The following is a 26,476-nucleotide window of genomic DNA, read 5'->3' as shown; positions in this document are numbered from 1 at the left end:
GGACCCTAAACTGGAATATTAACCTAAATGTAGAGCAATAAAATATTCACCTCCATGTGCCTTAAATCATAAAGTCGCCATATATTACAGTGAACGTGCTGCTGGTGTGAGCAGGGTTAGCCAGTTTTCATCTTTCCGTCTTTGCCTTCCATTCCTCTCTGACAAGCTTCCCCTCTGCTGCGAGAGTCAGAGCATGTCAAAGACAGACCACAGGGTGGGGTAGGAGGACACATAACCACCATATGTCTTCACTCCCAAGCAGATCAGCCATGAGCGGTGGATAAATACAGCCTTGTCCATCATACAGTTCATATACAAATGCACACAGCTTAATTTGCCTTGATTAAAAGTTACCAATATGTGTATTGTGCTCTTATTTAATCAGTAAAGATTTTGCTTCACAGTCATTTCACAGTCGTATTTTGCCGGCAGAGAAACATGAAGGTTGTCAAAATTAACAGCATGCAGAACACACGCATTAGTAGTTAATAGATTTTGATGTCCATGTGCATTCCTTTTCTGTAGTAGTATATGGCACTGTGTGGGTGCTTTATCATACCATATGCCCCCAGGCTCCAATGTCAGTGAGTAATGGGGTCCAAATGTAAGCACTGGGTTTTGGAAGCAGTTCAATCATCGGTTTACAACAAATATTCAACCAGGCTTTCAGTCTGACACAATATTTTCTAAAAATTGACAAGAGAAATGAATTAACAGCGGCATTCCTGATGGCAAAACAAAAGGGGCTGAACAATGCCCAAACCCACACATGCACACCCCCTCTCTCTTTCTCTCTCTTGCTCTTGCTCTCTCACACACAAGCTAGACAGGAAGAAAAACCGTCCCCCTGATCAGTGTGTCACATTAAAGTTATTTAGAGATGAGTAACAGCGAGAAACAGACAGCATATTACCAGCTAATGGCTTTGGCTTCACCATCCATCTCTAACAGCAAATGCTCGTGCTGATATAAATAACATTAGCAACCGTGCTTGGCGGGGGGGGGGGGGGGGGGGGAGTTGGACACACAACATTAAATGCAAGGAACAGTTCTGTTGGACAATAATAGGTGAGGTTCTCTTATGTTGTTCAAAATCATCAGGGTCTAAATGAAATGTAGACTTGAAAGGCAGTTGTGTTTTGACGCAGCGCTGCTGTAAAACAGTCACCGACAGACAGCTGACCTGAGAAGCACTGAATACCAAGGTTTCTGTGAGTATCTGTCTCTAAATAGTAATAACATTTATCAATAAATAATCAAAGTCATGTGTAAACATGAGATACGTGCCTGTAGTAAATGAGCTCAGACAATTACAGCTGTCATAATGTTTAAATTGTACTTGCTGTGGCGCAGTGTGTTGTCCACAAAAACCTTGCTGAAAAATAATAAATGGGCTTACACTATGAACATGAAACAATGGCAAGATGACTAGGAGTGTTAAACACTGAGATTGGATCAGTTAGTTATTGAACGTTTATCAATGATAACCTCTTCTCACTCTTCTTTTTACTCAGTAAATGAGTGCAGTTTCATTTCCTGCTCTGCACCGACTGATTGCATCTAGAATCAAAGATATCTCTATTACATCTAAAATGTCCAGACGTTCAGTCAATTAAAACTTGACTGAAAGGAAGTAAGATATTTTTGAAATGAACGACAAGAAATTAAAAACACTGATGTCCTTATTTGAAAGAAAGATTATAGTTATATTAACTAAATCCTGTGTAGAACTAATTAACTAATTCATTAAAATGTCCCAATGTCTTTTACAGTTTTGAATATGAATCTGGGACATGATACATTTATTGAATTAACTTTAAACAGCTTAATTCTTAAATTATTTTGATAGAAATTTACAAAAGGTTGTTCAGATACTTTATTAGATACCGAGAGAGGATAATAGATTATCAGTTAACCTGAGATGAAGCCATTGTTCTCTAATTTAGCAAAATGTTGCTCCACCCAGTAACATATTCAACATGTATGGGTGTTTCACCGTCGGCAGTTGATGGATAATTATCTGATTTTCCAAAAAACTTCAAACCACAAACTTTGGGCCCTTTTGTAATTTGCTCAATGTTCTGCAGCATGCCAAAAAAAAACAATAAAGCAAGCATAACCGTGCAACGGGACATCACTTTAGTGACATTACCATAAGAATGGATCTAAACTGAGTATTTTATTTAGATGTCACTATTCCTCAAGTATTGTTAATGGTTTGTGAAATGTTATTGATATTTACAGCGGAACAAGAAGTAGCGTATAAAGGAATCATGTAGGAAAGAAAGAAATAAAGAAATCTTTGTTCTTGTCACTGGCCGTTGGCCATGCAGCACACACAGTCCACATAATCCACAACATACAACAAAACTGCATTTACACCCTACTACAATGGGCCCCTCTAAATAATTCACACACATGCATATAGAGGGCCTCCAGGATATGTGTGGAGAGGGCATAGGGTAAAGGCGCCGCCATAGTCGACACGCCCTGAGCGATTGGTAGGGGTGATGCCTTGCTCAAGTGCATTTTTTTTTCTGGCCTGGGACTTGAACTGGTGACCCTCTGATTCCCATCCCAAGTCCCAACCCAGTAGGAAATGAAATGTGGAAAGTCAGAAATAGGATCTGAGTTAATGGGAAATAGGTAACTGAAATTGTAGGAATGGCAAATAAGGATATAGGAAATACAATGAATGACTAGGAAATGCAAAGGTTGGAAATAGGATGGAAGAAATTGGAATTAAGGAAATTGGAAATGCGTTGTGGAAATAGGCATTAAGAAATGGGAAAAAGTTATGAAAATGTTGAAATATGTAATGGCATATCACGAAAGCTTGAAATAGGAAAAACAATGAGGACGTTATCAAGTGAACTGCCCTGCCGGTTTGATGTTCAGATGGATTATGTTGTGCGTGCATTGAATTTGTCCTTTGTGTCTTAAGAAAAATCTGTATTTTTGCCTTCAAGTAATAACACAAACAAAACTGGAGATTCAACAGATTTTCAAAAATTATAACAAATGATCTGTGCCGTGATCTGTGTAAACATCGTTCCTTAGCCTCAGTAATCTTTTCACATCAGTTTCCTTTGGAGTAATAACAACCAAATAACAAGCTGTTGTGCTTTTGGCCAGAAAAACAAAACAAACGAGACCAGTTTATAATGTCCCTGCATTAACTCAAAGTTTTTATTTTAATCCCCATGTAGTATGTTTAAGCATATTTTTGAGGTCTATATCTAGAAGGATTCAGACAGTAGTTGGTTGTTTTATTGAGATATATAAATTATTTTTCATAGTGTTATTATTATGCGTATATGCATACTGAGGCTACAAAGAAACAACATTTATCATTTGTGAGTTCTTTAAATGGTTTGCAATGATAATGTGTTTCCCTCTGAATGGGTGCATTAGCACAGCTTCTGTTAGGCTGCCTGCTTGTTGGTTAAACAACTCTGCGGGTTTAACTGGTTGGCCTTGCTCCACACGGAGGGGAGACTAGTGGTGAGTTGGCTTGCTGTCATGTCTGTTAATAAATACATCAAATCCAATGGGAATGCGTGCACACGTTCTCGCTTGGCATGACAGATAATACCATTAACCCTACCTCCCAAAACAGCCACTTTGATTGATGCGCAAGCAAAAGCAAAGAGAGCATGGTGTGCTTGGGTACGTGTGTGTGTGTGTGCGTGTGCATGTGTGTGTTTAAATCATTATCACAATGAATGCTTATAACTGATCAGAAGTCCAATTAAAAATGGAAATGTTGAATCGGCCGATAATGATGTTGAAGCCTATTTTAGATATTTGTCTTCACAGATTTACTCTCAGATCACTCGTCCTGGATGCACGCGGGGTGCCTGTAATATATCATCACCAGGTGGCAGCATTTATGTTCACAATAAGCATGAGCTGCAGTTGGTCTGAATTCCTGCACTCAGCCCTATGGAGTTCTGCAGCTTGGTAAAGATAGGGTGTATTTTTTGCACATTTCATGTTAGGAATTTAAATCTAATTTCTTTGGGTGAGAGGCCCAGTGTCTCATAATAAAAAAATGGAAGATATTTAATATGGATAAAAATTGAATGGCACATTCATAATTTACAACAACAGATGGGTATTTGGCACATGGGATTGGATGCATGTGGAAAGCTGTCACATTCCAAAGGTTGTTTGTGTGCTTTGCATGATTGTCAAGTGATGGGGTGATTGTCTTTCACGTACCCTGAAAACGATCTCCTGACAATTTGAGGCGGTTTGGAATGTGAAAACACACAATTATTGACCATCAGTAGTCGAATGCTTAAATTATCAAGTTGTCCAGTTTTTCCGCAGTTTCTTTCTGTATATTTAATGCTAAACACAGAACACTCACTTATTAACCGCTTAAACTGATGTAGAACTCAGTGCCAATAGCATGAATGATGCAGAATGGCCTGAGTGTGGTCCCCGATATCCGTATCAGACAGTCTAACTCTTGATAAATCTTGTATAACTATCACTGACTCGCCAACAATAGAGTGAACTTGTAGCTTTGAATGTCACTATTAAAATTGTCATTTTACAGATTGCCAATTACAAGCGCATTTCACCCTCATCAGCGGCACCTCCCCGTCAGATTGCCCTTCAGTCGGTAAATGCCATGCGACCCAGATGCACTGCACATGGCTGGCTGTGTGGCTGACTGTTTTAATGAAGGAAATTGCAGTCAGAACACTCTGGACCCAAATCACATTTGAGTGATGATGATTCGACTCTTGGCAAGACAAGCAGAGAAGTTATTGTTCTGTCTTTGTCCTGTGCTGAATGTGTGCATGTGTATGTTCTCATGGACACCCCCCCCCCCCCCCCCCCACACACACACACACACACACCTATATGTGATTTGTTGGACTGATTGCATTAGGTGCTAGGAGTTAGTCCCCGTGGAGGAGCCACATGCTCATTGTACACCAGCTGTAGCTGAGATCTAATATTCCCCCGATAGCACTATTATGTCCTTGATGGGTGAGATCCAATCTTGTGCATATTCGTGTCTGCGTGGCGGGGTGGAGAACAGCGTGTGAGGAAGAACATCATAAGCAAAATTCATTCCTTATAAAAATGACTTACAGTTCTGACTGTACAAAAAATTCCGCTCAGTATTTTTCTCGTTTTTTCTCACTGGCATGTCGGTTTCTGAAATGTAATAACGGGCCAACACCAGTCTGAAGTGTGACACATGGCTGAACCAGGATGTAGGAATCATAGCCATTTAGTGTACTCTTGCTTTTTTTGTCATTAATCTGCTAAACCCTCAAAGTTTTGTTCATTTTCAGTTCAGAATATCACCAAGTCTATATAATTGATGCATAGTCGATGTTTTGCTATACAATAGGCACGGATGCATTGTGTAGCATTGTGTGCTAAGCATGTCCACAATGAAAGCCTCATTAGTCAGCATTCAAATCCAGTTCAATATCTCCAATCGCCCAAGCAGCAGGCCTGAGAAACAGAAGCATCGTCCTCAGAAGTCAGTTCAACCAGTGAACAGGGTTTCACCTTAATATGCCCCCACCATGCCAGATGGTCTAAGGACAAACTTCATTCTCTCTCCATTTAGGATTAAATCTGCATCTGTTGCCTTTGTTTTTCATATAATAAAAAGGCCTCTGTCCAGTTTAAGAGACACTGTCCTTTTTGCTCCTGCTGTTGCTTCTATTATAGAAGGGGAAAGGGATTTAGTTTTTCCATTGTTTCTGTTTATTTCCATTATTGTCATCAATTATTATCAATTATATTATTTTATTTTATGAGGCCACCACAACATGGATACTGACATGGAACTTTTTTGCTTCCGTTTCAGTATTCAGATCCGTATCTTGGAAATCTCAAAGATATATATATAGTAATAGTTTTTTGTTTTTTTCAAATCTCAGATTAAGTGAAGAACCTTCCCTTCAGATCATGCATCAAAAACTAAAATTATATTTTTAGCTGGTAGAAGAAATTCATTGAAGTTGTGTCTCTATCAGAAAAGGCACCTCATCTCACTCCATTCATTATGTTTTGGATGTGAATCATTTCACTGTATATATCATTTCACAGATATATACTGTATGTATTTTTATAAAAATATATATACAGTATATATCTCACATTATTTTCTATTTTATTTTTGATTGCAACACATTTACACATTTCAGAAGCAGACATGTATTTTCAAGAATGATTACTATTTGATTACTTCAATGACTGAGGAACTGTTTTCCCCTAGTACTTGCTTTGTTGCCATAGTAACACTTCTCTCTGACTCTACGGCTAAGGCTATTGAAGATGTGTTGCCCATTCACCACATGTTGCCTCTTCTGCCATGTGTGCTTGTTTCCGGCACCAGACCTATTTGCTCAGATTAGCAACATTTAAGATACTATTTCTTTGTACTGGGTTGTACATTAATTTCACAGATGATCTGCTTGTTTACCAACAGCTGCTTAATTAACCTCCTTGCCTTGACTGCCTGGTCTGCAGAGCTGCCCCAGTGGGCTAGCAAGTGCCATTCCCCAAAGTGGGACAGCTGCCAACAGGCTGTCAATCACCCAGATGCATGCACCTCTGGATCCAGGACAATACTCGTCACTCCAACACCTCAGGATTCAGGTGCATGACATGCACACCATATCAAATCGAAACATTAAACTTTAACAACCGTCTCATTGACAGCACAGATTTTTCCAGCTTCAGATTTAATCTATCACTGTATTTACAGAAGGTGTGTTTGCATACATGCTTTGTATATTTGCTTTGTAGAGCTGATTATATATTTATTTTAAATTCTGTCCCACAATTGTTGAATGCTCTTCATCCACTGCATGATGCCCTGCTGTACACGTCACGACTTCATGCCCACAATTATTTTATACATGAGATACATCTATCTACATTCTAGTGCAGATTTTGCAAAATTAGATGGGATGATACATCTCTGATAGCTTTTCATAATGAAATATAAAAAAATGAAATGTGATTAATAAGAAAGTCTACCGCTTCCAATATTCCCACCGTGTGCTGGAATTGTATGAAATGTTTTATTTATGTAATTTAAGCCTTCCTCAAATGTTTTGGTCATGGCTGTAGGACACAGATGCACTGGTGCTGATTGTGAGAGAAAATGCAATAAGAACGTAGGAGAGGGAAGTAATCTTTGAAGATGATCTTCTTCGTCACCTCCTTTTGCCAGCGGCGGTGTTTCTAGTGAGGCAACATCTAATTTCATTAAGACATGGGGGGATGAGTTCTCGTCATATCAGACCTTAGCCTGTATTATAGTATTAGAGACTTCATCAGTGTTCCATAGAGAGGAACATGATGATCAATACAGTTCTGCAGGCACTCGTACAAAAAACAGGGTATCGAGTGAAATCAAAGAGGTTGCACATGATTCAACTGCTGAAATCACAGATAGTAACCTTTGTGGATCAGGGCGTGCAGGTGGGAAGTCAAAGAGCATCTGCTTTTTTTTTAATCTTCTTTCTGCCTCCCCTGCCTTTCTCATTGTCATCGCAGCACTTGGGTGAGCAATGCGAGATAGACTGAAAGGGTGAAGCACTCAGAACATGACTTTATCTCTTTTCACCAGCTGCTGTGTGCTCCCATCTATAGAGGGGAGCAAAGGAGATTCAAATGCATTGCAATACTGCTGTTGCAGGGCTGACCCTGGAAAAGGGCCCTAAAACGAGTCGCAGTGGCAGCAATGGAAGCTGGGAGGGGGGGGGGGGGGTGTTTACAGCAAACCAATAATTATGGTTTACCTTTGCCGTGTGCCACAGCATGGCTGAGTGGGCTGCAGTTCAACCTCTGTGCAGAGCTGCTGTCTATTTTTTATGTTTTCCTTGGGCACAGCTCACCTACTGTACACACAAGAGAAAATGGTACTGCTGAAAGTGTATTTTCATCAAAAAAGTACTGCTCCTGAATGATCCGTGTGTGTGTGTGTGTGTGTGTGTGTGCGTGTGTGTGTGTGTGTAGGAGAGAGGATAAGACTGAGCACGAGAAGGGAAGTAATGGTGCCCTCTGCTATTCCTAGTCAACATGTTAATTAAAGAATTATTGGCACTGTTCCACATGTCGTCAGACGCCGGTGATTAAGATGAAAATCTATGTTCAGCCTTTTCCGTTCTGATCTGTGAGGCTGAGCCTCTGATATGTAATCACAGTCGTGGTATAATTTAAATTTTTTCTTGATTTAAACCATCTCATTTAAATACTGCTTAGTTTAGCACAATTTGCATTTGTTTGAGCTGACTGACTACATGGCAGTGATGTTAACCCTGACAGAAATGCAGGACACATATTTGTATGCATTTATTGTTTGACTTTAAATAGTCACATAATTTTTGTTTGTTTGTTTATTCATTTTTGGTGGGGGGTGTAAAAACTTTGAGTTTTAACTGTCTAGATTGTTGCTAAATTCCATGCGTTAATTACCATTGTTTATTATCTTTTCTCTTTTTATTTAGTTATTTTAGTGTTTGAGTCAACTGACGAGTTGCGGGTCAGAGTTTTAGATGCTTTTTTTCTCACGAGGACAAAGAAAGCCGAGTCAGCAGAAGTGGGATCGTTTTCATTGTTACTGTCGTAGCTTCGCTGAATTTGCCGCCTCGAGGATATACTGGATTAGCACTAAAATCACAGTATCTTGCATATATTTTCAGGATTCCACAAATTAAAAAAAAAAAAAGTGTTGTGCAGATGTAGCAGCACGCGCAATGTACTTTAATGTGTGTGCATTTGCGTGCATTGATGTGCATGTGAGATTTCTGCAGACACAGGGCGGCCATGCTGTCTTGTTTGCCTGACCATGGTCGAGCAGCATTTACCGCTTGGCTCAAATACCGACTGCCGTCACATGACAGGACACACTCTGACTCACTCAGTTTATACCCTTCACTACCCAGACGCCTCCCTAGGCTTTAAGTCTCCTTCACGGTTTACCAAACTGACATCACTGGTGATGAGAATTATTAAAGGCTACATTATACCAGGGTTTCCGTTGTTTTAAACAAAAGTGAAACCGAAGAAGAATCAGAGCATTGTAAAAAACATACAAACAAATTATAATACAAATTGCCCATTTGTCTGTCTGAAATCTGCACTGAAATGACCACTTTGGAGTTATAGAACAAGCCATAGACCAATAATAGACCCTGTCAGTGAATGCTTGTGTATTCACATGTGTTTGGAGTCATGTTTGTGTCCACCTGCCGGAGACAGCTAGTCTCTAATGTAGCCTGTCTGTCTCTGTCTCTGTATTTGCACATTTACCATTTTCATTTATAATAATAATAATAACAACATTGCCATCTTTCATAAAACCATGCAATTTGCTTCATGACTGCCACTCACAAGACTTAACAAACAACCTTCAGCTTTTTTTTCACAAAGGTCAAAGAGTCCAGATAAAGATATAGCTATTGCTTATTATTCTTAATGAAGCAGCGGGGATTTATTGACTAAGCAGGCTTTATTGCTCGAGTATGTACTAAAGTATAGGAGTGCTATAGGTTATTTAAACAAACCCTCTCAAAGCAAACATTCGGCTCTCTGTTTACCAGCATTAGTGCTCCCTTATTTAATGCCACAGGCCCACAGGGAGAAGGGTTCATCTGTGGGGTGAATATTCATTTGGGACTGACACCTGCGACTTGCTTCTCACACACGCCACATCCTCATTCTTTACACGCATGTGACGGATGCACGCTATTAGCCGCTTTGATTCCAACTGACGTTAAAGAGACTTCTGTTTTTTATTCTCTGTTTGTTGTTGTATTCGTAGCTTTTGGAAATGTGTTTGCAAATTGGGGTACTTTGTTGTTTGCAGACAGAATGATGTTTCTATTAAATATTTAAATACTGCAATACTGTTAAAACCATGAAATCAACATGTGCTGTTATACAACATTTAGATTTAATTGTGTTGTTTCCACGACAGCACACTCGGAAGGAAGCCGAGCATTGTCGTGGCCAATGCTTTCCAGCTCCAGTCTCGCCATTGTGCGGATTATAATGAAGGCATTGAGTGCTTCATGAAATCCATTTCCCTCTCGATCAATCAGGCCTAATGTCATCCGTCTCATTCACATCTAACTGCCCAGAACTGTATTAATAATTGCATCGGCTTTATTGATTTCTATTGACCATCAGAGAGGCCAGTGTGAAATGCTGTGCTCTTCTCGCAGCCTGACCCTAAATCAAGTGACATCTCATTAGAACAGACAGCGACTCTGTTTAAAATCTTTTCCAATTCGAAAAAAAGAAAGAAAAGGGAAACAGGACGTGGCCTATCAGAGGAATGTTTCTTAGTTGAAATGTTGTTTGCTTTTGTTCTGTAATTATTATTACAGAAGGGTTTATCAGGAATCTTTGCCCTGTTTTTTTCATTCAGACTAGAGTGACTTGCCAGAATAAAACACTATGTTCTGTACATCTGCTAAGGACGTTGTGTTTTCATCTGTGTTGGTCGGTCATTTTCTTTCTGATGCCAAAATTCATTTCCGATTAACTTTTAATAAAATAATTCAAACTAAAAATATTAAAATCAACCTACCAAAACCATCTTGTTGAGTCTGTCCTCTGTTCTAAAGACAAACGCAAGTGAATTGCTATTCCTACTCCTCTCTTTACTTGATACTTTAGAACATGTTTAACTATTTAAAATCACTATTTGTGTAAACATATATACTGAACAAAAAGCCCACATGTGATTCAAATTGACAGAATCACCCATTCATCAGCTGAAACAATAACCACCCCACAGCCTTTTGTCCAGGCCAATTTAAATGACAACCCATGGTTGGACCTGGCGCTAAATCAGTGTGTTATGATTCATTGCTGTTCTCCCATGGCTGAGCTTGATTCAATAATGAGATAGTAATGACATTTGTGGATGGTGGACGCTGGGTAATGTGGCTAAGCTATGCACCTGGTGTATGCTCACTTGCTGTTTGGGCCCTGGGCTCCGATGAAACCCCCACAGTCCGTAATATCAGAGCAAAGAGCAGCTTTGAGGAGTGAGGCTCACACAGCCTTAATGTCTTCTGACAGCAGAATATTGACAAAGGACAGATATTGTCAGCACCTAAGTTGCACATATGTCCCGATTAATGAGATAAATAAACTAATGTCTCTATCACCGTTGTCTCTAATCATACATTGTAGCCATTTGGGCTTCAGGCTCCCGCCTATCAGCTCCCCTTTACTCTCTAATGTCTCCATCAGGAGGAAAATGGGAGCGCTCATTTTCAAGTTTAATAGTCATTGGATTTGCAACAGCGACAGCCTCCTCTGTGTTCTTACACTGAACCTTTACATTTAGTGCATTTAGTGGATCACTGACCGTAGTGACGAACTGTGATAAGTCTGTGGTAAAAGTGTTGCTATGTGTTCAGGTGGAGATTTCTGTTGTTCTTGCACATACTGTGAGCGACATGTGTTTGAAACTTGTGCCGTTGTGACTGTTTAAAATCATTAATATTTGTCTCCTTATTTTCATGATTGACTGTAAAATGGGAAAGTCTTTCCCCAGACCTGCAATTATTCCATGCACGTATATGCATGTATACTAGAAACTGTCTTTTTACATAGTTTGACCGTGGCAGTTGAAATATTTGTTTGTTTGTTTATTTATTGTAGAATTTGGTCTTGCCGTTGCGCCTTCTCTAGCATTAGACAATAAGATGTTGGTTTTTTTTCAAGCCATCAAGCCGATGCAGCTGCCATTGCCTGCACTGCTAGAGCCCAGTTTAGCAAATCAACTGTGTAGTTGCCCGTCTTCCCCGTTTTTAGCAGCAGTGGCCGAGACTCTGAACATGTATATGGGTCATAGAGCCTTACTCCACCGAGGGGGAAGAGGAACCTGTGTAAAGACTGGTTGAGAAGGCTGGATGAAAGGAGCACAGCCAAGAATAGGGATCAGAGGGCAGATCTCGGCTGACCCAAGGATCACCGCAGCTTGGGCCCCTTGGGCTTTAGATCACAACCAACTGCAGCAGCCCCACTGCCCAGGCAGGATCTGAGCAGGACTGCTCACCCACTACATCCCCGCTGCTACCTCTCCATAACATTCCACACCAGCCAAGGCTGAAGATCCCCAAAGGATCCAGCGCTAAAGAATCCATGGATGTTAATTTCAACAGAAATCCATTGATCACAAAAGGTATTAAATATAGAACTAGAAAACGACAATCAGAGATTGCAGACCCTCGCCTCCAATCAACTATTCGATCTTGTGAGACAGTAAACAGGGCTTCCGGATCAGAGGGGCCGAACCTGCTCTAGCTTGCTGCTCCGGAACGTACTACAAGACACTTTCTGGACTCTTTTTCCCATCATGCCATTCGTTTCCCTCCCTCTTAAAGTGACAGTTTACAGCACAGGCACAATTCCAGATGTAAAAATAATTTTAGAATCTGAATCCAGATCCGGATCAACGCCATTCTCGGGGAGGACCGAGCCACAGACAGAACCTTGCTTGTGTAAAAATTTCAAGTCGATTGGGTTACTAGTTTTTGAGTTATGCGCTCGGACAGACAGACAAACAGACAAACAGACAGACAAACAAACAAACAAACGCACCCAATTGCAATACCCTCGCCTCCGCTTCGGCGAGGGTAACTAGGGAATACGAGACGACACACAGAACAGGAGAGCCTGAAAATACTGAGGCAACGGGGAGGATATTTGGCAGAGAACTATCCAGAGAGTCAGGTGGAAAGAGGCAGGAGCTGATTGGGTGAGATGTGTAACAGGTGCGTCTCGTTCAGTTCAGCAATGCCTCAGCAGCTGTGCAGGGCAGAAAGCAACCTGCAGCAAAAGGCACCATAGCAACCCTCACAAATGGAGTTTAATGTTAAAATGTAGGAGTTTTTCCTGACCTCATTCTGGATCAGATCCAGAGGACATTTTGCATGATAGTGCATACCGGACCCTTTATGACTGTGGTTTTTGGTGAGTGAACTGAATGCATCTTTTACATGTCATTTTTTGGGGAAAAAAACCCATTAAAGGAAGTGAAATATAATGTTTATTATAAAAATAAACATGTTTCACTTCCTTTACCATTGTGAGACAACTTTTTCCTGTCTTTTTCATGTGTTTTTTTCTTTTTGTCATTGCACTTGAAATATTTTCAGGGAACTTGGAGAAAGAGTCAGACATTTGCAGAATAATTAATAATTTAGTTTTTGAGTGTGTCTGATGAGACAGTTGGTCTATGATTTTTTTTACATAAACCCAAATTATGGTTGAATTAATGGGACTCTGTCCCGTTCTATACACACAACACTTCACACACAACAGTTCAGTCACACGATGCAGAGGAGTTTGAGTGGCACGGTGGCGTAGTGGGTTGAGCTGTCGCCGCGCAGCAAGAAGGTGCTGGGTTTGAATCCTATCTACGCAGAGTTCGTATGCTCCCCCCTTATCCTGCACGTGGGTTTTCACCGGGTTCTCCAGTTTGCTCATTGCAAGCTGGGATAGACTCCAGTGACTTCTTTGACTCGCAAAGTGTAAAAGCGGCTGTAGATGAGAAAATTGTCAGCTCCAAGAATATTTAAGAAATTCAGAGGTTTGTTGGATCAAAAATGTCTTCCCTGCTGTGGTGCCATTATTTCTCTGCCTCTGTCCTTGTTCCTTCTTTCACCACTATTTCTCGAGGTGCTCATGTGCTTTTTTCACAGATGTTCTTTTCTCTCGGCCTGCAGGCACTCAGATTTCCAAGGTTCTGGTAGTTGAAAACCTGATGTCGCTCCTGAGTCACCTTGTTCTTTTCTTGTTTCAAGGCATGCTTGTGCGCCATCAACACATCATGCTTGTATCCTCAGTGTTCTTCATTTGAAAGCTTTATTTCTATGCAATGTGTTTTAATCAGGATGCATAACTTTTGCCTCAACTATCTTGCTATCTTTTGAAGCTTTTCAATCTGGATACGACTTGGTTTTGCTGTTATATGCATGTAGCAAAACATCCATTCTATGCACCTGTCACCTCAAATATGGAGTGGAGTGTTTGTGAGATTAATATGTATGCACGATCATGATGCTACATGCTTAGTTGCAGAGGGTGGGTGTAAAAGTTGTAACCTCCACCTCTCTTTTCCTGGTGGAGGTCCATGTTTTAGTTCTCCAAGGACTCCAGAGGAGAGACAATCCACTGACCATAAATCATGCTTTGTTCTCCTGAGCATCACAGTGAAAGTGACTGCTGCTGGCATTACTAAGAGATGAAAACAAACAGTGCACAATAAACCCTCAATGAAATGATGCTTCATGTCAGAGAGAGTGTCTGTCTCCTTGAGGGAGTGGAAAGAGTTAAACGGTTCCAATTAAGATGTTGGCGGAAACAATGAATCGAAGGCGTGTGTCGTTATTCTCTCACTAAAATAGAATACCTGTCCACTGTGTGTGCATCCTGTCAGCTTAAGCTATCCCTTTAACATATTAAATATGTCTCAAGTACGAGAAGTAAAATAATTTCCCCTTAATCTCATTTCATGTTTTCATCCCGATGTTGTTTTTACCATTAACACAATATACGGATCATTCTAAAGGAAATACTGTGTCTATTTTTTTAAGCATCAATAAAGGATGTGCTTTTGAGTGCACAATGTATAAAATCCAAAAATGTATAAATGGTGAGAGAGTAGTGGTAAACTATTTTATGTTTCCCCAGAGTAGGGGGTCAGTTATAAAGTATTAGAAGTTGCTTACATTTTCATGATGATCCAGAAGAGATCCTGGATTCTGGATCGCTTTAAAATTTTTGGTAACATTGCAGTCAATGGAGCTTCAATTATATTATTATATATTCCCTAAATTCTAGGGAATCTCAACATGTGTGGTGTGGATGGTGTAAATCTAATTACGAGGGGGGCGGGGGGCGCTGCACTCTCTGGGTGCTTTTCTAGTTGGGTAATACTTTTTATGCCAGCTCCACATAAAAAGTATGCTGAATGTAGGAATTAGTTGATACATAAGTATGTGTAATGAATGAAAACTTTTTCCATTTTCAGAAAATATTTTTATTGCGTCAGTCAGACAATCTGAATTTAAAAATCCCTATGTCACCAGAAATGCATCAGTTGAACAGCACCTCAATAGGTTCAAGTGAATATACAGCATTTTTATTTAGAGTTTTATAAAACAAATCGTACAGACCTTTATTACTTTCATAGGGCATGTTAATCACTATTAGTACAGGTGAAAAAACAAATTTTTTTAAGTCTCGTATTTGAGACTTATGACTTGACCTGGATTTGATTTATAGAACTTAAAAATAGCTGCTGAACATGAATTATTATGGAGGCAATGATCAGGTTGAAAAATGCCCTTTACAGTCCACATGCTGAGAGTCTTCCTAATTTTTACTTTGCTGTTGTGCTTCAAAGGTTACTCTCTGCCTTTGTTAATATGCAGTACGCTCTCAAATCACAAGCTTCATTCCCCAACAGTTTTCTATCGCCTCATTTAAATTAAAATTATGCAATTATAACTCCTATGAATCTCTTCCACTGTGAGGAGAGACCTTTTGTGTCAAAAATGCATTTATTTTTAGTAATGCAATTACTGATGCTGAGTTTCTTCTCTGCTTTCTGTTGCTGGAGACTGCTTAAGGTGTCTTTTCTAAATGTACTATGGCAAAGATAATGCCAGATATCAAGCTATCCAGATTGTTTCCATTAAGCCGACACAGAGGGGGGGCCCATGAGACTGATTTGTAGTAGTAATCTTCTTTCCTGCGTGACTTCCTCCTTTAACTGGGCTAGGCAAGGCCTGCTGACACAATAGCCTCGCCACTTATCATAACCACCTGCCATTTACCCACAAACACAATCCTATTCTCTGACTAGGTAATTACTGTGTTTGCTTCCACATTGTTGTGTCTCCGCCATGCTGATAGTTACACCCCAAGATGACAGCTAACTGCTGGTTCTCCAAACGCTCTGGGACTATATACCATATGTGCCTCTCTGATATTATTTATAATTTAGTTGCATCAAAAGCACCCCGAGGAGACAAAAATTGTATCACATCTTGTTTTTCTGCTCGTGTGCAACCTGAACATCCCCTTCTCTTGTTTTTTTATTTTTCTGTAAATTGGTTTGATGAAGTAGTTGTGGTTTTGGAACAGTTTGAATTCCTTTATTCAATTCATAGGGAATCTCCTACTCCTCAGGTAGAAAAGCATGAAGGTCGGTTTAAAGACCTGCTTTTTTCTCAGCATGGCTACAGTTGGAAGAGGTTTACCTCAGGCCTTTCCATAAATACAAGCATTCTAACTGACTGGGATGGTACTGTATGAAAAGGAGTTTCTACGAAAGACGAGTGGAATTTGGTTTTTCGGGGGTAAAAAACGACTGAAGACTGTTAAAACTTCCACCATGTAGGTTCTGTGTACTTCATAATGATGACCATGGATCCTTTTACTCGAGAATCAGGGGAGTTGACATCCATGCCCTGCAATTTAGGAGTGGGATTCCAGTCTGTAATGAGAGGCTTTTGGTCTGGACTGTATGGGATAGCCACAGGAAGCAGGAAGTCAAGCCCGGTCATTTAAACACACACACACACACAGAAGCATTAATATGACAGCTTCATGCATTAAGAATAAATTTGAATGATTGTTGTAAAAATAAAATTCACCATCTGTACAAAATGTTTTTGTTAAACAACCAAATTGTCTACACGTTTGTCTTTGGAATATTATGAATGGCAATTGTGTGGTTAAACTTCAGTCAAGTAGGGCATCCTAATCCTATTTTGATTACATTTAGAAGGTGTGTGGTGTTGTATTTAGTAAAGGATTACACCTATAAAAACAAAATGTGATGTAATAAATAAGTGGAATAGAGTTATTCTTGATTCGTCACCTATTGATAAAACATTTTGTAACTCACAGGCCCTCAAATCCATATGTGCTTTCCTCTGGAAATAAAAAAAACAGCAATGTGTAATGCTATCAGGAAGACAGCCTGCATCACTCGTCTCAAGGGGCAACTGATAAAATAATTTCAAGGAAGAACAATTGGTCTCCATTGAATTTTTAAACTCATTTGCTGTCTTTTGCCAATTTCTGACAGATGGAAAAGTGGCAATTATGTTTAGCTCCCCAAAGACAAAACAAAAAAAATGCATGAGGGGGGGGGGGGGGCACGGGCACTGATGGACTGCTGTGACAGAAGAATTAACAGCACCTTTTTCATAATTGCTCTGGAATATGTGCTGTAGAGCGCAGTTCCGTATATCCTGCCATCTTCGTGCACACTGATTTAGCGAGGCCCTGACCCTTCCAGCCCCCCCCCCCCCCCCCCTTGGGCTGTAATTCACATCAGGATTAGATTTCCCCTCATGCCTCCTCCATATTTTTCTGATATATATATATATATATATATATGAAATCCCATCCAGGTGCAGGCAATATCTTTGCTCAGTTGATAATGCAGTTTATTAAAACCCACCATAGTGGGGGGGGGGGGGGAGATTGGAGGTCATATAGGAGACTCGAACCTGTGCCATCTATAATTCATTGTCAGAATATGCTCTTCTTGGTGGGATTAAAGTTTAATAATGTGACAGGCTCTGTAAATACCCTTTTGTGCAGAGGTACTGTCTTGCCTTTTGCAGGAGCTAGATTTCATGCCAAGTAGGGAGGGGGCTAGTAGAGCTGGTAAGCATCAGTTGGGGGAGAAGAGATGCGTTAAGTCCAGGATAAACCCACTGTCCACTGTCAGCAGCCCAGCCTCCTTCAGGAATAGCACCAGCTGAAATGTGTTTCCCTGCAGATAAGGTCCAGTCCAGAATGGGGGGGCATGGAGGAGATGTGGCCCCTATCTGTTATGGCTCTTATTTTGTGGCTGAGCAACAAGGTTAGGGGGAATGTAATGCACCTGTGAAGGAGTTACCGTAGTTGGTAAGGTTAGACAGAGTTGATGGCCTACTCTCCTCAGTTGTTAGGTGTCGGGGGGGGGGGGGGGGGGGGGCTGCATGTATCTGGCTGCATTTAGCCATTGAGCTCGGTGGGGGTTACGGCAAGCTGTGTTTGGCCATAACTCTCGGTTCAACACAAATAACAGCTGAGCTGCAGCCCTGGACCTCAGTCCTCCTGCAACTCAGTACTGCTCTATCAGTAACAAGGTTATCTCTGATGGATCTCTAATGTGGCTGGATGTTTGGATTCTCTTTCAGCCTTGAAGTACAACCTTTGATAAGGCTCATAGAAACTGAGCACCATCTGATTGCAAACCAGCAGTGCTTCGGCATTTCCAGAAATCACTAAGTCGGGGCTTAGATTCAGCTTCGGTATTTGGTGCCAGACCAACTAATTAACCCCTCGAAAAGCCATTCAAGATTATCTGAAATGATTTTTGGCAAATTTAGGATTAATCTGGGAAGAATGGGTGAGTGGCGATGCATAGCGTGAGTGCATGTACAGTAGGGTTCTAATGCACTGGATTAGCAGAAAGTTAAATGTAAGATTAATGCATATATATATATATAAAAATTCTGAACATGTAAATATATTTGTAATTTTTGCTCTCTGGCCCTGCCCATTCAGGTTATGGAAAACATAATTGCTTGATTTGAATCCAGCTTGTAAAACCTAAACTTGTGGATTTCCAACTATTTCCTCCCTGCACAGAATCTCTGTCTGTCCCTCCGAACGGCCCTCTTTATTTATTGTTGTAGCTGTAGTGAGCTGGAAGACTCGCTTCCCCTCAGGTCATCTCAACTGATGTCGGCGCTGCATTGCAATTACTCATGATGGATGGGTCAGAATTCACCTCTGTTCTAATACTGTGTCTTTCATGCGAGTAAAATGGACATATGTGCTATATTGTGTCTGTGTCTTTTGCTATTTCACCTCATAAAAACGCCTTGACATCCTTTGACATGGAATGAATTAAGCCAAGGTGATGGCCTTGTGTGCAGCGGTGGGCAAGTGGTGTAACTCCTGTATTGCAGCTCTGAATAAGTGTTGAATGTTGTCTTGTAATTTGCTTCAAGGCTTGTGTTACACTTCAGTGCTGGGTAAAGTATGGGAGGGGGTCATATAATACGAGCAGAATTGTCAAGGAGACAATTGCAATTTACTGTTCTCAGTTGTATCACCGTTATTGCGGATTAAAGGTCTAAACTCATTAATGGAAGTGGAGTCGTATACGTTTCCATGGATTATCCGCAGCATTCAAGTAGACAATGCAGTTCAGTTTTTAAATAAAAATTGTTTTATCTTTTAAGTAATCATCAATGGGCCATATTTTGCATTTTTAGCTTTTGCAGCAAAGAAGATAAAAGTAATGGGAGACAATGATAAACTTTAACTCTTAATTCAGTTAAAACAGATGTTTGCTGTTTTTGAATTACTATTAATATCTGTTACGAGCCAACTGGTTGGTAAACAGAAAACAACCAAATAATTGGGAGGTATTCTTGTAAAGGCGTTTTCATAGTCAAAAACAACAAACAACTTCTTAACTCGATAGGGGCATCTCTTTGTTTTTCAGGTCCATCCTCAGCATTTTATTTTGTTTTGTTCCTACGAATTACATTAAAATCAATATGTTTTGTCTCCACTCTTTCCCATTTGTCTTCATTTTTCTCAAATATCGTCACTCTTTTACCCCAGAAACATATTTTGCATAGTTATATTCTTCTGATATATGCTGTATCCAGTAGGAGGCAGATTTTGCCAGTGGAATGTACCAAGATCGCTTCGTAATTTGCGGTGACCTTAAATAAATGTAGACACGACTGAGTAAAAACACTGCTAAATAATTAAACTTCTCATCATAGTTTATATTTTATTCTTCACAACTGATTATTTTAGAATTTTTTTTAATCAGTTTTGTCTTCTTTTTTTTTTCCTTGCAGGGTCAGAAGCATGTGTCTTAAATGAAAACAAAAGAGGACAAGGAGGCAAACTGTTTCCATCACGGGCTGAACTATAGCATGCTCAGAAGGTTTTCCTTAGATGTCATTTTTAAGGACAAGTTGTAAATCACATTAGGTGTACCTGCATTTAAGTACAAATATGAGACACATAGGCTTGGATATCTCTCTCTATCTCTCTCTAATAGATGCCCAATTTATGACCGTCATCATGGAACTCGGGGGGGGGGGGGGTTGAAAAGTTCAACATTGTGGCAGCGACTCAGAAGGAAAATGTGTGCTGTCCTGTCATAAAGACCTAAAAGTCCAATTCTTGAAAAGCTCCAGATATATTTTTGGTGCTAATGTGTAAAACACAAGTCAGTTGCACATGAATATATTCTTAAATCCTCTGATTACTGTGTATTTGAGTATCTTGAATAAGCTAGGCATCTGCTCTCTTTTAGTCTCATTGCATTAGTTTTCATATGGAAGTGTCACCGAGAGATCTCTGTGCTCAGAGTTCAAGGCTCCCATCAGGATAACATTGGAAAGAAGGCAGCAGCCGTCTTTATTGTGTATGGCAGTCTGCACATAGTTCTACCCCAGGTGACTTAGAACTGCACCATAGTCACACATCTGCAACCAAATTAGTCTGAAACGAAATCTGTACCCGCATATCTCATGATGTCTTTCAACTCATTATGAATTGCAACTTGTAAAAATAAAACAGGCCGACGCAAAGGACATGGAGTGAAGTGGAGAAGGTTGATTTGCTGTGGGGACAAAAGTCCAGTAGACAGGGAATAGTAAAATATAATTATTTTATTACATTAATATATAAAAATAGGGATTTTAATTTATGTGAGAGCTGTTGACTGAAATATTTGCTGCTAAATGGCCACAATGGCTGGCTTAACAAACCCTGTTGGATCAAGAGTCCAAATGCAAAGAGAAAACTGGAAGCCATCTTTACATATTGTATTTGCCTCACCACATTCCTAACCACCTTCCTTCCTGCTGCAAACTAATCGGCTCCAAAAAAATACTGGCCACACCAAATGTAGGATTGAGCTGTGGGGTCAGTGGGAGGGCTTCTGTTGCCTGATTGAACATCATAGAAACACTCGCACAAAATACAAAATACGTCTATGCACATGTTGTGCTTTTTCATTTTTCATTCAAAATAAATCAATTACAGTCCAAGCATCAACTGCTAAAAAGTGTCCTATCACAAAAACATCACAAAAGTTATGCTATCTGGATCTATCCCCCCCCCCCCCCCCATGACACATCTCTTTCCCTTGCATTTACAATCTAATGTACAGTCTAATGCAGCAGCATCTGTGCACAACATTTAGAGTGGAAAGTAATATGATGGAAATGGAATTGAAAAAAAAGTATTCAGGAGTGCGAACTCTGTGACCCTATTGAGTTTTATAATCTCACCAGTATATGGTGAGGCGTAACTTTGGTTTTATCACCGTTTCATTTTGGGTCCAGAAATGCCTACACTGTTGGATCAAACTGTATGCTTTCACCGTAGAGTTGCCATGGCATGGCAGCTTTCATTCCAGACAGCATTGATCGGATCTTTTAAAGATGAATGGATTAATTATGGGCAGTGAGGGGAGACGAAATACAGTCTGGCATGGGGGCAAATGGAATTGAAGGCTTGGGATTGAGAAACCCATTAAGGCAAATTGAGGGCATTAATGACTGTAACACTGCCAGGGGGCCCCTGTGGCCCACCCTATTCCCTGGCACTGTGGTTTTGTAATGGTTTCTTCAGCTGCTCGTTTCAAGTATTGGTTGAGCAGTAGCTCTGTGGCAGCACGGCTGAGCAGATGTTTTTCTACACCTCTAAGACTTTATGAGTTCTGAAAAAGGCTGAAACCATGGGAGCCACCTGCAACACATTGTCCTGACGTGATGGCCCACAGACACTGGGGATACTGTATTACAGAAGTTGTGTAAAGGTAAAAGTTAGAATTGACCATGGACACGGATTGTTAATAATATGACCCTGGACATGGATGGTTAATATAATTTAATAATTAACTTTACCAATAATATACTATTTGAAAAATACAAAGATATGGTGTGACTGTATAATTAGATTCTGATAGAGCGAAAGGATATATGCATTAAGCTCACGCCTTGCAGCAACATACTGACGTTTGAGACATCATCAACAACTAGAGAAATGAAATGTGGCATTTGTATTTAAATAAATAGCATAAACTCTCAGCAGGTTATAGTTTCCTTATAGGCTTCAAAACCCCACAAAAATGTGTCGACGTAAACGTGTACATTTAGCAAAGCTTCATTACCCGCAGAAGATTTCTGAAGAACTATCCAATGGTATTTATACTTTATTGTGACTCTCCAACCAACCCGACTTTCAGACTGATTTCCAGAATTCCACAGTGCAAAAATCGATCTACTTGTGTCGCAGTCTCATATCCGACACCATGTGCATAGAAAGCTTATGTCTCACTCTTCTGGGGTGCTGTTGCTCAACTTGTTTGTGAGATTTAACAGCTCTTGACATAACTGAGAGGGAAAAGTGGGGCTCAGCTCATCTGGATAGTATTACTGTTCCAGTTAATGCCCGGTTGGAATAACCTCATTGCAGAAACTGACTTGTTGGTGTAAACTAATGGGCATGCCAAGTACCAAAGTCTGTTAGGGTGAGCTGAGGTTGTATTTATGTACCGGTACCTATATGACATGGTTTTGGTGACACTTGGATTATTGTCCATGCATGTTGCAGAACTGACCGTGTCGGTTAGCTGACGAAGAGGATCTCACTACTCAGAGAACAATGGTTACAATGTAAGTTACATTTCCTCACGTAAATTTGTTTCATCCCATCTCAATGTCTTGGCTGCTTAAATATGATCTAGCTGGACACATTACTCCCCTCATACAGCCCCCCAGCTGAATGAAGCAAGTCATAAAAGCCCAATATTTCAACGATATTGATTCCTCTGGTAAAATTGGTTTGAGCCATGAATGTGCAGCAGCACGGTACTGAAACATTTTGCAGCCACAGGGGAAGGGAAGGAAGGTGACCTTGAATGTTTTAGCAATTTTTCTCATTCTGTCTTTGAGCAGAATTTTAATGTGTTCTGATATCATGCATACTGCAAGTTAAGTGATCAATGCCGCTGTGTTCACATGTTCTTAACCTAAATGATCTTCTGTTTTTGTATTTCTTTAAAAACAAGCAAACATGTGTTTCTATCTTTGATCGAAGAGATATCATGAAATAGTTCTTGTCTGACCTACAGTTCCGATCACTTATAAGATGGTTTTGCTTCCTTTAATTTTCCTTTTTGCATTTTTTTTATTTAAATGTTCGTTTTTTTTTGTTTTTTTTTAGCTTCACACTAATGGGAAATAACATTTGCATTTGTTTGTGAGCCCTGATCGGGCTTTCAGTTATTGCATTTCTCTTACGCCACATTCACAATTTAGTGCGTAGAGACAGCTGCATAATAGGCTTTCATAACGGAATAACCCCATCAAATCCATTTACCCTCCAGAGACACCATAACCATCTACAACAGTACTATCGGTAGTTTTGTCTTATCCTATGTGTTATACAGTATTTTGTTTAGCTCCATCCGTCAAGACATTCATTGAAAGATCACTGCTATGGCTGGCTTTATTGTTTGCAGACAGCCATGATCTTTCTCAGGGCTACAGCACGGCTTTCTCAAAGTGAACATGACATACTGTTAATTTGTATTTCACTGTGAGGGAGAAATAATTAGAATCTGAGCTCTAGACTATGACTACCAGCTGCTCCAGATTGAGGCACATGCATAAGTGCACAAATGTAGTCGTTAGTTGATTCAAAAAGATTCAATGCGTCAGATTTTAGGACAAACTGGAGGATGCAAAGCATGCAGAACATTTGGCAAATCGTTGTGTCTCATGGTTAGCCATGCTATCTTGAGGTAGCTAGAGAGTTTTATTTAAGTGTGCGGCGCCGCTTCAAGTTGATGAACATTTTCATTTTGACAAGTGTTGCCATGCATGACATGAGGTAACACTTCCAATTTGAGTGTAGTAAGTGGAGAAGTGAAATGACAATTGGGATAAAGCTCCACTGGGTCATAGCTACACCCTTTATATTATAGGGGGTATTTTCTCTTTCCCATGCTTTACTCTTGGCTCCATCTGCACCCCATTGCCTTTTAACCACTGCTGCAGAATATAAACTTACACTCATCGTTTAAGAACACTTGCTGCACATTGCGTAAAAATCAAGATTAGGAGCATCAAGGTAAACGCCCTGATCTTTAACATCACAGGTATTTGCTGAGCAAGTTGCATGCATGTGCATGGAGGCATGCACGTGTGCAGGCTTTATCACAAAGCGTTACCTGATTGGTCCAATCTTTTATATATTTTTTTCAAGTCAGTTTTTTGTTTATTTTATCTGCGGCTGCCAAAGGATTTCATTAGCATTTGGTTTGCGTGGCAGCAGCAGAGATACAGCGTTTTCCAACATTCAGCTTCCTACAAGACAAGTGATTTGAAAAAAGAAGAAACCATAGCCTTTTGGAGGTGCAATTAGGTCAGTAGTTCTATGTGTTGTTGAACTTTAAAACAAAGAGGTGAGAGTCAAACTTAAGACTATTGGGAGGAAGCAGGAAAATGTATCCTGTGATTTTCAGCAAAACATTCTGTAGCTCCAGACAAAAAGTTCCAGCTGATGGAAATAAATTGGCTGGGGGGACTCGCAGCTGAGTTGAAGTCTCTGAAGGCCGCCCCGGCTCCTAAATAGCTCAATTTAGTTTTTGTGGAAGCAAAGAACCAGAGCGGGTCACTGGCCCAACACTCGCCACAGTGAAAATCAATAGGTAGTTTCAGAACAAGGGGCCTTATTGAAACAGGCCCTTTTTCTGTGATTGTTTGGATGACAGTGTCTCCCAGATATAATTAAACTCAGCTCAAACTGCTCACCACGTTTAAATTGGTGCCATCCCTTTTGACCACTGATCCAATCTTATCTTTTCTTCAATTCCTTGTTTGTTCCTGAGCTCGTGGGACTTCAATTACAATACACTGCAATTATAGGATCCCAGAGACTGTATAGACATTTCCAGTTTGGCCAAAACACGATAAGCACAAAATACATTTTAGAATCTCTTCACCAACAATTGTTGTCAACAGAAGGCTTCCGAAAGGAAGGATAGCATGAACAGCCTGACTCTCAATGATGCACAAAACGTTTACCTTGATGCTCCTAATCTTGTAAGCTGAGCACGTTTGAGTTTTTAGAGATTGCAAATATCGATGTTATGTCACCGTCTTCCATTCTCTTCCGTCTTTATCTTTCTTTCTGCTGTAACATTAACGCCCTCACACTTTTAGCGCATTGATGACCTTTTCTGTTTTATGTGTCAGGCTGTAAAGTCTCAAGGCCAGCCGTGCTTGCACACAGCAGCATTGTAAAATCTAAATAACATTGTTGAGCCAAGGCCACATGCCCACACATTTACTCTGTTTGCCTCTTAGAACGCTGCAGCACCAACCACAGCAAACACCCAGAACATGGCGAGTGAGTCTTCGAGCAGCTAATTTCTTATTCACTCCCGTGTGATTGTACTGTAATTTAGCTTTTCTGGGTTTGCCCACATTACAAACCGACAGCATAAATCACTCCTGTGAGGTATAAGTTTACATGTCTGGGGGTGTATTGTGAAACTGTTACATATTCCTGCTTCAAACACAAAATAAACATAATTTGAAAATGAATAGGAATGCATTGTAGCTTCTATAAGCCTCTAAACGTCTGTAAAATGCTTTGCTTAAAAAAGGAAAAATCTATTATTGTATTCTGACCAGAGCAGGCAAGCCTTACAGGGAGTTTATTTGTTACAGAAACACATGGAGCTGGTGCCAGAACCTGGATAGATTATGGTTTATGTAAAGAAACTAAAAAAGAGTTATGCAGAAGAACCTTATTTGTCCAGATGTGACCTTCTTGGGGTTTTATGGTAAAGCCATATGTATGTTCCACTCTTTCTGCAGTTGTCATTTCACTCTATCAGCCACACAACGGGAGCTTTTCATCAATTTCAGTCGAGTCCCACCAACCCATTTTTACAAATGAGAATGATGATGATAATAATGTATTTACCATATAGGATCACAATATGAACAGACTATTATCCTGAACTTGTTGGACACTTTGAAAAGAGGCATGCAACAGGGGTTGCAGTAGGTTACCTTTGCTGAAAACCTTCTACCGTACCGACACAAGATTTTCACATCAGGCAACAGGCAATATATAGAAAATGAGGAAAATGTGGATTCAGTCTCTAAAGTAAGAACAAATCTTTCAGGCAGAATTTGCAATGTGCCTATAATAAAAGATACTGAGAAAACTACTGTGCAGAAGAACTGAAGAAAAGCTATTCTTGGAGGATGAGTATTATACAGTTTGGATTAAAACTAAACCAGATTTGACAACAAAGGCAATGGAAAAACAGCATTTTAGCACTGCATTAAAACATATTGTGGAATGTGTAACAATCCTCTCAGATGGTTGGCAA

This window comes from Brachionichthys hirsutus, unplaced genomic scaffold, assembly GCF_040956055.1.
Source record: "Brachionichthys hirsutus isolate HB-005 unplaced genomic scaffold, CSIRO-AGI_Bhir_v1 contig_1000, whole genome shotgun sequence".
Lineage (NCBI taxonomy): Eukaryota > Metazoa > Chordata > Actinopteri > Lophiiformes > Brachionichthyidae > Brachionichthys > Brachionichthys hirsutus.
This window is presented reverse-complemented; position numbering follows the sequence as displayed.